Source organism: Kogia breviceps, chromosome 6 (assembly GCF_026419965.1).
Source record: "Kogia breviceps isolate mKogBre1 chromosome 6, mKogBre1 haplotype 1, whole genome shotgun sequence".
Lineage (NCBI taxonomy): Eukaryota > Metazoa > Chordata > Mammalia > Artiodactyla > Physeteridae > Kogia > Kogia breviceps.
The window spans coordinates 143,772,605-143,787,347 of record NC_081315.1 but is presented as its reverse complement, the minus strand read 5'-3'; the positions used below and the strand labels follow the sequence as shown (position 1 = coordinate 143,787,347).

The following is a 14,743-nucleotide window of genomic DNA, read 5'->3' as shown; positions in this document are numbered from 1 at the left end:
AGGCTCAGAGAAGTTAGGTAAATGGCCCAAGAGCACGCAGCTGGTAATTGGCAGACTGGGATTCAGACCAAAGCCCATGTCTGCACCCTCTGTGACGGTCGCGTTGGAGAACGAATTGCATGTCAGCCGTGGGGCTAGGAGTGTGACATGCCTTATCATCTAGCTTAACAAGCACCCATTTTACAACTGAGGAAACTGAGGCTCAGAAATGTTAGGTGACTTGTCTACAGTCATATGGCTGCTTAGCAGAGGTGCTGGGATTCCGGCCCAGGACCAGCGAGCTCTAACCCTCCTCCTTCCCTACCTCCCGCACACAAGGCTCAAATTCAGCAACTTTGAATGATGCCCCTTATGTGCTTATTGTTTTCGATAAAGAGTCCCAAGGGAAAACTACTTCTTGGCACAAGTGTCTGTGTGAGTCGTTTTCTTGTGTAGAGACGCACAGCTTACCACGGCCAGCAGGTGAACGTGGAATGAACGCACGCGAACACCAGTGGGTTCACATTCAATCAATCACGCCCGTCCTAGGAATGTTGGTGGGGTGTAGAGGGCCTTGGAGACCAGTCAGTCCCATATGGGGATGCATTTAGGGTCTGGGGGACAAGGGCACCCAGACCTTTATTTTGTCACGGGTAGGCTGGCTGGTCAGACATCTATGTATGTAGATTAAGTCACACAACCTGTGACTTAAACTTTTTAAAATAGTAAAATACAGCTTGGTGGCTTGGGTTGAAGTGGCTTAAATCCACTTGCTGGGTAAAAGCATGTAAGGTTCTGGACAAGGTGGTGAGAATACTGAGATTTAGCAGGTCTCTCCTCTTCTGCACCAGCCCCTTCTCTGGACTCCAAGCTGATGCAGACAGGGACCGGCCCCCGCTTTATGGACCAAGACCTCCTCCCACCCCAATTCTCCTCACACAAGGCTAGACTTCCACTGAAAGACACGGAGAGAGGCCAAGGGATGAGCATTACGCCGCAACCTGGGGTTAGTGGAGGTGCTGGGCGAAGGACTGGCCTCCGGACACCCCTGTTTAAAAAGTCCCAGGCTGACTATGGAGAACAGTACGGAGGTTCCTCAGAAAACGAAAACTAGAGCTACCATGTGATCCTGCAATCCCACCGCTGGGCATCTACCCAGAGAAGGACATGGTCCAAAAGGTTACATGCACCCCAATGTTCACCTGTTTTCAGTAGCCAAGGCATGGAAGCAACCTAAATGTCCATCAGTAGAAGGGATAGAGAAGATGTGGTACATATACACGATACTCAGCCACGGAAAAGAATGCAATAATGCCATCTGCGGCGACATGGATGCACCTAGAGACGGTCCTACTGAGTGAAGTCGGTCAGAGAAATAGCGTATGATATCGCTTACGTGCAGACTCTAAACATAATGACACGAATGAACTTATCTACAAAACAGAAGCCGACTCACAGACTTAGAGAAGGAACTTCTGGTTATCGAGGTGGGGAAGGGTGGCAGGGAGGGATAGTTACGGAGTTTGGGTCCAACATGTACACACCGCTATATTCTAAATGGATAACCGACAAGGACCGACTTCCAGCTGTCCTCGCTCCAGCCTTCACTGGCCGACTCCTGCTCACCCCTCTGAACTCAGCTGAAGTGCGGCTGCGTGTAGGAAGCCTTCCCAGATGCCCGCCCCACTCCCAGTTAGGGTCCTTCCCACGCCCCCACCCTCCACCACAGCACTTCTCCCCGGGCTGCTGTCGCCTGTTCCTGTGACCCTTGTAGCAGTCAGTCAGGCTGCAGAACAAAATACCCGGACAGGGACTTAGACAACATTATTTTATTTCTCATCCTTCCGGAAGCTGGGAAGTCCGAGATCACGATGCCGGCAGATTCAGTTCCCGGAGGGAGTTCTCTTTCTGGCTTGTAGGTGGCTACCTTCTCCTGTGTCCTCCCGTGGCCTCTTTCTAGGGCCTGTGCAAGAAAACTCTCTTCCTCTTCTTATAAGGCACCGACAGGGGACTCTGCTCAATGTTCTGTAACAACGTAAATGGCAAAAGAATTTGAAAAAGAACAGATACATGTATATGTATAACTGAATCACTTTGTTGTACACCTGAAGCGAACAGCATTATTAATCAAATATACTCCAATATAAAATGGAAAGTTAAAAAAAAATTGTCCCAGGCTGTAACTGCCACTAGACATTTCCCAGCAACCAGCTGCCCGCTACGGCCCCTTTCCTCTTTCCCCGGCTGCCCTCAGCCCTCTGCCGTCTTCATTTCCCCGTCTCTGGGGGTGCTCCTGGGTGCTCCGAAATGCAGCCGTCCATCCGTTCTTGTTCAGAGCAGTTTAGCTCTCTTTGTTTCTCTGCCTCAGCCCCCCCACCCATGACCAGTGGGTCTTTATAATCAAAGCTAACCTTCAAGGTGCCTTCCCATGCAGATACGTGTGTCTTCCTCTAGGAAAGGAATTTTGAGGTTTGCTCTTAAAGCACTATCTCCGCCCCCTTCCTTTGCCTTGGGCTGCTCCCAGGGGAAGAGGTTGGAGGGGCCAGGCCTCGAGGCAGAGAGACTGATAGGGGTGCTTTTGCCGTCATGCTGGGGAGAGACGCAGCCTGGGAGGAGGTTGCGGCAGGGAGGCCGGGGTGGAGGATATGGGTTCCAGAAGGAGAGTCAGCAGGACCCGCTGACTGGGCTGGAGGGTGAGGGGCCGGGAGGGGTGCAGACTGGACTCTGCTTTCCCACATGGCAATGGGAGAGATGATGGAGGGGCGAGGAAATAGGGGGGCTGAAGGTTTGGGGCGCGTGGAAGAAGCCAGTTCTGCCTGTTGCATGTCACGCATGAGGTACCCACCTCCAGGGGGAGGCGCTCAGGAGAAAGCTGGCTGGGAGGCTCAGCGGATGCCTCAAGTGTCCTCACGGGTGTCTGCGAGGGATGCGGGCGGAGTCGCAGGCTTGCGGGAGACTCTGTCCGGGGACGTGGTGCCCAGGGAGCCGAGTGAACCTTTCAGAGTTTGGTGGAGAAGAACAGAGTACAGGGGAGAGTAAGGGGGGACAGCAAGACGTGGGCAGAGAACCAGGAGGGTGTGGTATGACCGAGCTCAAGGGAAGAAAGGGGGTCCAAGGAGGGAGGGATACAGAGAGCAAATGGCGAGGTGAGGGCAGTCCGGTAGGACCCAGGTGCATCCTCTGGGTTTACTCTCAACGAGTTCGTTGAAGACCTTGGCAAGGAGAGTCATGTGAGGTGGGGGGCGGGGAGGTGGACAGCAGGCAGAGAGGACCGAGGCTTCGGGGGGAGGCACAGGAGGCACCTTGGGAATACACATCTGAGTCCGAATGGGGGAGAGGCTCGGGGCAGCGGCTGGAAGGGGGAGGGGTGAAGCCTCACGCAGAGGGAGGGCCTGTTGGCATGGATGATGGTGTAGGAGGTGTGTTCTTGTTTTAATGCGAGAGACCTGAGCATACAGATACCAATGGGAAAGAGGCATGGGAGTGATGGAGGGAGAGAGGACGTGAGAAGAGGAAGAGAAACCAGTATGGACTGGGAACACATGCCTGCCAGGCAGACTGGAAACGATTTGTATCCCTTCAACCCTATGAGATTAACTGATTAATTCAGCAGTTATTGAGTGCCTACTATGTGCCAGGCACTCTTTTGGGATCTCAAGATATAACAGTGAACAGGATAGATAAAAATCTGGAGCTTACTTTCTATCTGGGCTGGGAAGAGCAGACAGACAACACATGTGTCAGGAGAGGATAAATACTAAGGAAGAAACAAACAGGATAAAGGGAGAGAGTGACAAGAGAGGGTGTTTTCTATACAGGGTGGTCAGTCCTGGGGGAGGGGAAGTCCCTTCTTCCATGGTGACAGGGAAGGAAGGAGGAAAGGAAAGCTGAGACACTGCTTAGTTTGTGTCAGAAATAGGCTCAGCATAAGCACGAGGTCTGGACAACACGTTTTAACCCTAAATTGTTCCAATCAAATAACAAATTTCCATCAGGCACATACAATGGAGCCAGGTCCCTTGTGGGTACCAAGGAGATAAGTATGAATCAAACACACCCTGCCCTGGAGGAGCTTGCTGTTACGTGGGAGAGACAGATCTGGAAACAGACCATGACAGTGCAGGGTGTTAAATGTAATAATATAGGGTAGGTTATTCAAGCAGCAGTGAGATCATGGTAGAGGCAAGGAGGCCTTCCTGGGGAGTGGAGGCAGCTTCACAGAGGCGATGACATTTAGCTGGGTCTTGAAGAATGAGTAGGAGTTTGCCAGGTCAGAACTTGAGCTGGAAAGGAACTTATATCTGTAAGGTGCCTACTAGGTGCCAGGCAATTTACATATATGATCTCATTTAATTCCCAGAAAAGTCCAGCATGGTAGGTAACATGCATATTTGACTGTTGTGGCTACTGAGGCTCAGAGAAGCTAAGAGACTTGCCAAGGTCATATAGGTGTTAGAGCTGGGTTTCAAGAGATAGTTGTTATTACTCTCAAACTTATGATTTCTGGAAACACCAAGCCACCATAATAACTTGATGGACCAGTGTTTGCAAAGTCACCAAGCAGAGCAGGAGAATGACATGCTTAGGGCCAGCTGGGAATGGTCCTTTTCCTATCATGCCATGTGCATGAAGGAGACAGAAAACAGTGCATGTAAGTGGTTATAGCTTTTGGAGGAGACGGATTAACAGTTTTGTTTTGTATTTGTTTTTTCTTTCAACATTATGAGACTATTATCCCATTGTCTTTTGACTTCCATTATTTCGGGTAAGAAGTTATCTGTAAGTCTTATTGTTAGTCCCCAGAATATGGTGTTTGTTTTCTATGTCTGCTTTTAAGATTTTATTTTATTTCATCTCATTTTTAAATTTAATTTTATTTTCCACCACGTGGCATGTGAGATCTTAGTTCCCTGACCAGGGATCGAACCTGTGCACCCTGCCGTGGAAGCATGGAGTGTTAACCACCAAACCGCCAGGGAAGTCCCAAGATTTTATTTTAATCATGAGTTTTCAGCAGCTTGGTAGGCAGCCTCTGAGAAGACCTCCAATGATCCCTGCTTCCTGGTGTTCCCACCCTTGTGTGGTCCCCTCCCGTTGAGTGTGGGCTGCACCTTCTGACTTGCTTCTGATTGAACACAGTGAAGTTGATGGTAACTTCTGGTAACCTGTGTAGCTTCCATCTCAGGTGCTCTGGGGAAAGTCAGCTGCTGTGTTGCGAGTGGCCCTGCATAGGGTTCACATCTTGTGAGGAATGTGGCCTGCAAGAAGCCATATGAGTGACTTGGAAACAGATCCGTCCCCCAGTCAAACCTTCACATCAGACCGTGGACCCAGCCAACAGCTTGGTTGCAACCTTGTCAGAGACCTTGAACCAGAGGCACCCAGTTGATCTGTGCTAGATTGCTGACCCACTAAAACTGTGAGATAATACTTATAAGTTGTTTTAAGCCTCTAGGTTTTGGAGTAATATGTTATGTAGCAATACATGACCAGTGCGGCAGCCCTGTGGGCTTTCAGTGCCTTGGTGAACTCACATCACATCCTAACCTGGGCTTGAATTCCCCACAGGTGCCCAGTTGCCATAGATGATCTTTGCTCCCTCTAGGCTCCGGAATCTAGGAAGACTGCATCAAAGGTGTCATGGAAATGCACCTTACCTTGTGATATAAATAGTTTGTAATTAATTTTCTTCCTCAAGAGATGTGTTACTGAAAGAATCTGGAAGAGATCTCTGGCCACTAACCCTACCTCATAGCCCTTCACAGTATCAAACTAGGTCAGGAACTTCTACACAGAGTGTTGGCCCAGCTCTTGGATCAATAAACCTTGATTTATTTTCCCATCAAATGAACACTCTCTTTACATCAGAAGGGCTGTGGTGGCAAAGAGGGATTGAGACTTATTTTCTTAGGTTCAAGAGGTCCCAACATTTCAGTTTTGGTTTTTTTTTTTTTTTTCAGTACGCGGGCCTCTCACTGCTGCGGCCTCTCCCGTTGCAGAGCACAGGCTCCGGACGCGCAGGCTCAGCGGCCATGGCTCACGGGCCCAGCCGCTCTATGGCGTGTGGGATCCCCCTGGACTGGGGCATGAACCCGCGTCCCCTGCATCAGCAGGTGGACTCTCAACCGCTGCGCCACCAGGGAAGCCCAAAATTTCAGTTTTATATAGGGAAAAATTTTCTACTAGTCAGAGCTGCAATCATACCCTGACTAGTTTAATGGGTGGTGAGTTTCTTGTTAGTGGACATAAGCCCAAACAGGATGACCACTGGTGAGGAAGGATGGTCAGGCTGAGTTTATTAATTTGACAAACATTTCTTGAATATCTGTACACTTCAGTTAGGAATTCTGTAAGTAACACAAAAATTGACTAACAGTGGCTTACATCAGTAAGGTTTTTGTTTTTCCTACCTAATAGAGAATCTGGAGGTAGATGATTCCTGGTCTTGATTCAGTGGTTCAGGGGTAGGAGAGTCAGAATCTCTCTGATTCTGACTTTTGCTTGTCGTTGTGAGATGGCTGCTATAGCTCCAGACATCACATGTGTGTTCAAAGTACTAATTCCTGCTGCTTAGAAAAAGCTGTATCTATTCCTTTCCTGGGGGAGAAAAATCTTCCCTAGAAGATGTGCTGGTAAATCTTCAATTACCAGCATCCTAGGGGATGGAAGGAAGGAAGGAAGTCCTGATTTGTACCAATTACCAATTTCTGTGGTATACATTCTCCTACCACATCTGATTTCAAGCTACCAACATGACACTGCTAGCTGCAGGTATGGGAAGAGGTCGCTGTAGCACACCATTATATACTATTTCTATCGTACAGTTACGATAGATGTAAAATCCTCAGTGACATAGATCATTGTAAACTGCACTGAAATAATTAGGCAGGAGGGAATTTTCAGTATTTATTATCTTTGCTTTTAATATGATCTTCATTGTAAGTTTATATAATTTAATTTTTGAGTAATGATTGTGTTTAACAACTGACTTGCAAAATTCCTAAACAATGAGCAATTGGCTCTCATGGTCTGGTCCACAATGGCTCCAGGACACCACTGCTGGAAACATTTCTGCCAACTTCCCCTGTGTCTCACTGGCCAGGACAACAGCACATGGCCACCTTGGGCTATAAGGGAGGTTAGGAAGGCAGTAAACTATTCGAGTGTCTCTAATGCAATATACCCTGGGAAAAGGGGGCTGGGAAGGACAGTAGGGCCAGCCAACCCAATGATGGATTGGTCTACCTTTGACCAATTGCCTTAGAAGAAAACTGTGGGGGCATCTGAAGCACAGTGATGAGCTAGACACACTCCTTTTCTGTTCTCATGGGGCTTTCATGCTGGTGGCAAGAGAGTAATGCTAAACAAATTAGTAGAATTATGAATGAATGCCAGAAAGAAGTACAGGGCGCTATGAATGTATGTATTGGGGATTCGTTTTTTATTGTTTCATAACAATATGTTTAGTATTAGTTTTTTATTGTTTCATAACAAATAACCACAACTATAGCAGCTTAATGTAACACACATTTCTTTTTTTTTTTTTAGATGTTGGCGGTAGGAGTTTATTAATTAATTAATTAATTTTTGCTGTGTTGGGTCTTCGTTTCTGTGCGCGGGCTTTCTCTAGTTGCGGCAAGCGGGGGCCACTCTTCATCGCGGTGCGCGGGCCTCTCACCATCTCTGCCTCTCTTGTTGCGGAGCACAGGCTCCAGACACGCAGGCTCAGTAGTTGTGGCTCACGGGCCTAGTTGCTCTGCGGCATGTGGGATCTTCCCAGACCAGGGCTCGAACCCGTGTTCCCTGCATTAGCAGGCAGATTCTCAACCGCTGAGCCACCAGGGAAGCCCCACACATTTGTTAATTCAGTTTCTGTGGGTTGGAGTTTAGCCCATGTTAGCTGGGTCCTCTGCTCAGGGCTCACTCAGTGTTTTGTCTGGGCTGCATCCTCACCTGGAGGCTTGACTGGGGAAGAGTCCTGCCAAGATCCTTTAGGTTGGTTCCAGAAGTCACTTCTGCAGGCCTGCTGACCAGGGGCCTAGCTCTTTGCTGGCTGTCAGCTGGAGGCGATGCTCAGGTCCTACAACCATTCGCAGGAGACTTCTCCAAAGCCTGTAAGTAGAACCTCTCCTTATAGTGTAAGGCAAATTCTTTTTCTCAGATTAATTTTTATTGGAACATAGTTGATTTCCAATGTTGTGTTAGTTTCTGCTGTACAGCAAAGTGAATCAGTTGTACATACACATATATCAACTCTTTTTTAAGCTTCTTTCCCCAAATCGGTCATACAGAGTCCTGAGTAGAGTTCCCGGTGCTATACAGAAGGTACTTATTAGTTATCTATTTTTTACATAGTAGAGTGTATATGTCAATCTCAATCTCCCAATTTATCCCTCCCCCCCCTTACCCCTGGTAACCATAGTTTGTTTTCTACGTTTGTAACTCTGTTTTGTAGATAAGTTCATTTGTACCCTTTAAGACGAATTCTTATGCAATGTAACGTGACCCAGGGAGTGACAGTTCATCACCTCTGTCACCTGTAGTGGCCAGAAGCTGTCGCAGGTTCTGCCTGCACCCAAGACGGGGAGGTCATACAAGGGTGTGACTCTCTGGGGATCACCTCAGGGTGCGTCTGCCGTGGTTGTACTTGGCGCAAAGGTGGCTACAAAGCCTTCCTGGGGAAATTGACACTGAAGGTGAGGCATTGAAGGGTCAGTGGGGGTTGGCCAGGTAGAGGGAGAAAAGTGTGTCAGGCAGAGGGCCGCATGAGCAAAGAGGTCTGCAACTGGGCGCTGTCCTTTGCAGTAACTACTTCCTTTCCTGAGATTTTTTGTTCCTGATCTCTGAGCACATCCCCCAAACATGGGGCCTGGCTGAAGAGTCAGAGGGAAGTTTCTTATCTCCAGGGGGGAATCTGGCAAATCAGACTGGAAACCGGGCTTTCAGTGATGTGTGTGTGTGTGTGTGTGTGTGTGCGCGCGCGCGTGTGAGTGTGTGCGCGTGTGTGTGAGTGCACGTGTGTGTGTGTGTGTGTGTGTGTGTGGTGTGTATGTATAGGGAGATGGGGACAGGGTCTTCCCCAGTCACTGTCAAGGCCTTAGCCATGCACCCACTCCCTCTACCAGCAGCCCTGAGTGCCTTCAGGGTGCCAGGCTCTGTTCTGCACAAGAAATGACTCAGACCCCTGCCTTGTCCTAGAGAGGTCACACTTCACTGGGGGTGGGGGGAAACCACTCAGATGGAAAGCTCCAGCTGGTGCTGTACTAAGGTAGTCACGGATGTGTGGGGATGCAGAGAAGGCCGGCCGGGGGGCGGGGGCTGGGGGGTGGGGGGTGGAGAACGCAGTCCAGGAGGATTTCAGGTTTCAAGCCGAGCACCTGGGCGGATGACGAGGCCATTTACTGAGAAAGAAGGACGTGGAGGAGCAGGTGGGGGGCATTGAATAAAGCACTTTGTTTTGATGGTGAGACATTTGAGATGCCTCCTGGGAGTCCAGCTGCGTATGCAGCGGGGGTCGGGGCTGGAAATACAGAGCCGGCAGTCACCGCAGTCTGTGGATGGTTGAAAGCCCGGGAGAGCCTGAGATTCTCAGTAGGAGGGTCCATGCCCAGGCCATGGGCCACCCTAACAGCCCAGCACCAAGAGGTTGGGCAGAGAAGGGGTGTATCCCGGAGACTCCCGGAGGAGCCGCCAGTGATGGGGAGGAAAGCTGGGAATGCGAGGTCACACGACGCCCAAAGATCAAAGACGGCGAGGACAGAGGTTTTATGGATGATTGGTACTTGGATATACGGGGGCTGACAGGTGGGGAGAGGGGAGCATTGCACGTGGGGAGCAGCGTAGCCACAAAAGCTTTGAGGTAGGAAAGGGAAACAGCTCTGCTCTGCGCTGCTTTATCGTGGGTTAAAGTGACTCCGAGAAATCTCTGGAACTGCCTGACGGAGCTCCTTAAGGGAGGGCCAAGTTTGTTTCTACTCCACTCCGACCGCACACCTTAACGGGCTGCGAAAATGTTTGTTTAATGAATAAAAGATGAACGAGTGAATGGGACTTTGTGACGTGGGGGGCAGGTGGTCTCGCTCCTTGGGCCTCAGTTTCCCTTTCTGTAAAGCAGGCCAATCAGATATACTTGAGTTCCGGGTTTGGGATGAGCACGGCTTGCTGAGCGGATTCCAAGTGGACTTTACGCCCGGCCTCCCCGGGTCAGGCCGGGTTGGACCGCGGATCCGGTTGCTCTGGGTTCGGCCCCCGCGGGACCCAGCAGCCCAGCCCTGAAACGGCCCCGCCCCACCTCCCTTTGTTTCTCCAGGCCCCGCCCCCTGCGCGCAGCTCCCTCTCCATTGGTTGGGGGGCGGGCCCCGAGTGCCGGGCGCCGCCGGGGGCGGGGCGGAGGGGCGTGGGCGGGGCGAGTGCGCCTGCGCGTTGCCCGAGCCCAGTTGCAACCTCTCGCCGGCAGCTGCTCCGCGCGGAGCGGGAGACGGAGCCGGAGTCTGAGTGTGAGACGGGCTGAGACGGCTCCGAGGCGGCCCCGCCCCGGGGCTCCATTGTTGCGGCGACTCCGGCTCTGCGGGCTGCTCGGCTCCGTCTCGCTCGGCCAGGGCACCTCCGGCAAGGAGTGATCGCTGCCCGGGAGGCGGCCTGAGGTGAGGCGGCGGGCGGCGGGGCCGGGCCGGGCGGGGGTCCCCGGCGGACATGGGTTCCGGGGCTGGGAGAGGGTCCCGAGGCCGGGCCGGGTCCCAGGCGGCAGGGGTCCCAGTCGGGCGGGGGATCCTAGCCGGGCGGGGAGTCCTCGGGAAGCAGGGGTCCCGGAGCCGGGCGAGGTTCTGGGCCGGACAGGGGTCTCGGGCCGGGCGGGGGTCCCAGGCCGGGCGGGGGACTCAGGCGGCAGGGGTCCCAGGCCGGGCGGGGGTCCCCGAGAGGACCGAGGTCCGCGAGCCGGACGAGGTTGCCGGGCGGAGGTCCCGGGGCTGGACGGGGGTCCCAGGCGGCAGGGGTCCTGGGCCGGGCTGGGGTCCCCGCCGGGTGTGGCAGGTCCGAGAGGGGCGCCGCGAGGTCGCTGCCCGAGTTGGCGGCCGCCGCCCTGAGCGCCTGTGGGACGGGGACGCAGAGGGGGACTGACCGGGCGGTCGCGCGTCCGGGCGCCGGGCATGGTCTCGGCCTCGGGGTGGCACCGAGGGGGCACCGCGCCTGCCGCGACTCCGCGTGGATCCGCGCGTGAAGCCCCGCGCGGGGTCCTGGTGACCCTGAGGGTGGGGGTCTGTCTCGGTCCCCACTCACTCCGTGGAGTGGCTGGTTGGCTGTGTCACCGAAGGTAGCTCTGCGTGGGCCCTCGCGCGTGGGGATCCCGGACATCCTGAGAGTGGGAGACTGTCTCTGTCCCCCCTCCCCTTCCCCCCTGGTGTGACTGGTTCGCTGTGTCTCCTTGAGGGTGACCGCGTGGACCCTCGATCGTAGGGATCCTGGGCACTGAGAGTGGGGCTTTTTCTTGCTCCCCACCCCCATGACTGGTTCACTGAGTGTTTGTGTGTCACCGAGGGTGGCTCTGCGTGGACCCGCGCGCGCGGAGTCCTGGCCACCCTCCGAGTTGGAGGGCTGTGCCCCGTCCCCTCCCCCCGCGGCTCGTCGGGGTGTGATCAGTACCGGGGGCAGGCTCCCCTCTGTCCCCCAGCAGTGTGTGTGTGTGTGTGTGTGTGTGTGTGCGCGCGCGCGTGTGTTGGGGGTGCCATGTGTTTCGGGGTGTCTTTGTGCTGGTAGTGGCGCCCGTCGGGCTGTAGCCGGCTGTGCGTGGGGCACACAGACGGCCTGCGTCTGACAGCTGACCCGCTGTTTTGTTTATTGCCTTATTTGCCACTTGAGCAGAAGTGGCTGCACTTCCCCGGGAACGCGCTCCTCTCCCCGGCCCGGTCCCTGGGGAGCGCGGGGCTGTCACCGCGCCTGGGGACCGCTAGCCCGGCCGCCGCGTTTCCTGCTCAGGCGCGAGGCTCGGCCGGCCCGGCGGGAGCCGGCTCTGATTGGAGGGAGCCCGGTCCCTGTGCCTGGCGCTTCTTGATTTCTTCCGTTAGGATTGGGAAGGAAAAAAAAAAAAAGAAGGTCTGGAAAGCCAGATTTAACTTTGCAGCTCTCTCAGCGCCTGGAGAGTGGAGGAAACTTTCCCAAGAATTTGGCGGGCTGGAAAGTGCGTTTGAAGGAGGGGAATCCACACCCACGGAATGAGGCCAAGCAGTTACAGTTAGAGGTCAGGTTTACAGAAGGAATAGCAGGGGTGAGGTTGTGGATCGGGAGACTTGGATTTCAGCCTGATGGCAAGATCTTATACTACCCTGCAGGCTGTGTATCGCTCAGCCACTTAAATAAACTGGGGTCATTCACTGACCCTTTTATCAAACTTACGACAACACCTATTCTGTTCCAGGGATGCTTCTTCTCCCTGGGGAACGCGAAGTCTCACAAGTCTTGTTAGTCTTGCAAGTCTAACAAGACTCTGAAAAGTCTCTTCCTTTTCAGAGTGTTCTGGTCCAAGACAGAATACTGAGCTATAGGCACAAGTAGCTCTAATGTCCAAATGGAAATTCTTTGTGAACGAGATGGTGTATAAATAACAGGAATGCAAGATGAAAATGTGGTCCTAACTGCAGCTGTCGCTGTTATGAAGTCCAGACAGCCTGCAGGCCCCTCACCCTGCCTTCTCAGCCCTCTCTCTTCCAGCTGCCCTACGCCCAGCTCCAGGCCTTCACCCATCCTTACAGTCTCAGTTTAGGTGACTTCTGTCTGAAGTCTTCCCTGACGTCCTCCTGCCCAGCCCTCTGGGAGCTGTGGTCTTCAAGGACAGGGTGGTTTGCTGTAGTACTCAGAGAGGAAGAGGTGTATCTAAATGAGAGGTCCTTCTAAATGAGAGGTCCTTTTTCCGTACCACGGAGCCAAGTCTTTCCTGTGATTTAAAATCTGCAATTCTTCAATTCTCCTAAGGGTTTTTAGATGAACATTTGCTGTTACTTCCTAGTGTTTGTTGCACAGTGTCAAGTACTTGATTCGAATTTATTTGGTCTGATTCTGGCTCTGGAATATAGTTGCCATTTGTTCCTGCAGAACCACGCTAGGCTTCAGTTTCCTCACCTTTGAGGGTCTTAAACTAGGTAAGAACTTTGTCAGCCCTAAACCTTTAATTCTTTCAACCAAATAAAGCAGAGGAAAGTTCTCTTAGTGGCAGTTGTATAACTAATGGGAATCTTTGAAAATGTAGATTCTAAAGTAGAAGTTCTTTTTCTTTCTTTCCTTTTTTTTTTTTTTTTTCTTTTCCTTTTCTTTCCACAGTTGCATGGGTGTATACCTCGTCTCAGAGTTGAAGGAGCAGGTCTATGATGGAAGCTTAGGCAACTTTTTTTTAAAAAATAAATGTTTTGGCTGCGTTGGGTCTTCGTTGCTGCATGCAGGCTTTCTCTAGTTGCGGCGAGCGGGCTTCTTTCTCACTGCGGTGGCTTCTCGTTGCGGAGCACAGGCTCTAGGTGTGCGGGCTTCAGTAGTTGTGGCTCGTGGGCACTAGAGCACAGGCTCAATAGTTGTGGCGCACAGGCTTCATTACTCCGCGGCATGTGAGATCTTCCCGGACCAGGGCTCGATCCCGTGTCCCCTGCATTGGCAGGTGGAGTCTTAACCACTGCACCCCCAGGGAAGTCCCTAGGCAACTTTTTGATATTGTCTTGCATCTTCTTCATAACCACATTTTGCTTGCAACATCTGTGCTCTATCAAATTGGCTTGAAGTTTTCCTTAATGAAATTGTTGGGTGCCGAACTCTTGGCAGGAGCCTTTTGCTGATCTTTTGAGTGTCATATGACGTCGGCCAACTGCAGGCTTTGTTATGCCCCAGGCTCTAACAGAGATTTTAATTTGGAGACTCTGAAATAAGTGAATTGGGGGAGTACCTTGAGTAAGTGTATGTGGCTTTGTATGATGGTTTAAAGCATAGTTTAAAATTGTTACTTGCAAAAATTTACATATGTTAAATGACCTATCACGAAGCTCTACTTCTAAGGACTCTAGTAATAAATCCTTCAAAATATTAATCTCCCAGTTTATCTGTTTGGCAGGGTGGCAATTTGGTGTGCTCAATGATTTTAAAGCCACATGGCTGTCCAAAGGATACACGATTTTCTCTGCTATTCCTTTTTTGTTTGTTTGGTTTTTGGCTGTGCTGCACAGCTTGTGGGATCTTAGTTCCCCGACCAGGGATTGAACCTGGGCCCTCGGCAGTGAGAGCACAGAGTCGTAACCACTGGGCCTCCAGGGAATTCCCTCTCTGCTATTCTTATTTGGATGATTACAGGGTTAAACATAGATGGTAGCCGTTTGGTCAAGGGGTGATGCCATCAAATTATATTTTCATGTTAAGTAGGATCTTTGTCCTTATTTTGATTTGTGGTCTTTAATTACTTTTTAAGAAAGCTCTCTGTTACATCCTCCATGTGGTTTGTTTTGTTAGGGATCTTATTTTGGGGGGAGGGGGTCTTCAGAAATGCAAATGGATTTTCTTGGTGGTTTCCTTAGATTGTCTTTTTTCTTTGAGTTTTTGAATTTTTCCTTAGATTGTCTGAATGTTTTCACTGAAGACTAGTTAATACTTGTTGGGCAGGAAGGCCTGATTTTTATATGGATTAAATGAAAAGGGCGTTTCATGGAAGAGAATGCCCGGGGATGGAGAATATGGCGTTTGAGCTCTGCTTTTCCACGTTGTTCCTCTTGTTCTTTACTGGGGGGAGAGGGTTAAT

The 14,743-nt window shown here is 51.5% G+C and overlaps 1 protein-coding gene across 4 annotated transcripts in view; it reads left to right on the top strand.

The window, feature by feature from the left end:
• Positions 1-10,386: 10,386 nt before the first annotated feature.
• Positions 10,387-14,743, top strand: part of AFAP1 (actin filament associated protein 1) — a 155,403-nt gene continuing 151,046 nt past the window's right edge. For 3 of the 4 annotated variants that reach the window (XM_067036757.1, XM_059067719.2, XM_059067722.2), the window contains exon 1: positions 10,387-10,622. The gene's annotated coding sequence lies outside the window, so the exon portion shown is untranslated. The remainder of the gene's footprint in view (positions 10,623-14,743) is intronic. The other variant, XM_067036758.1, reaches the window with a different exon arrangement.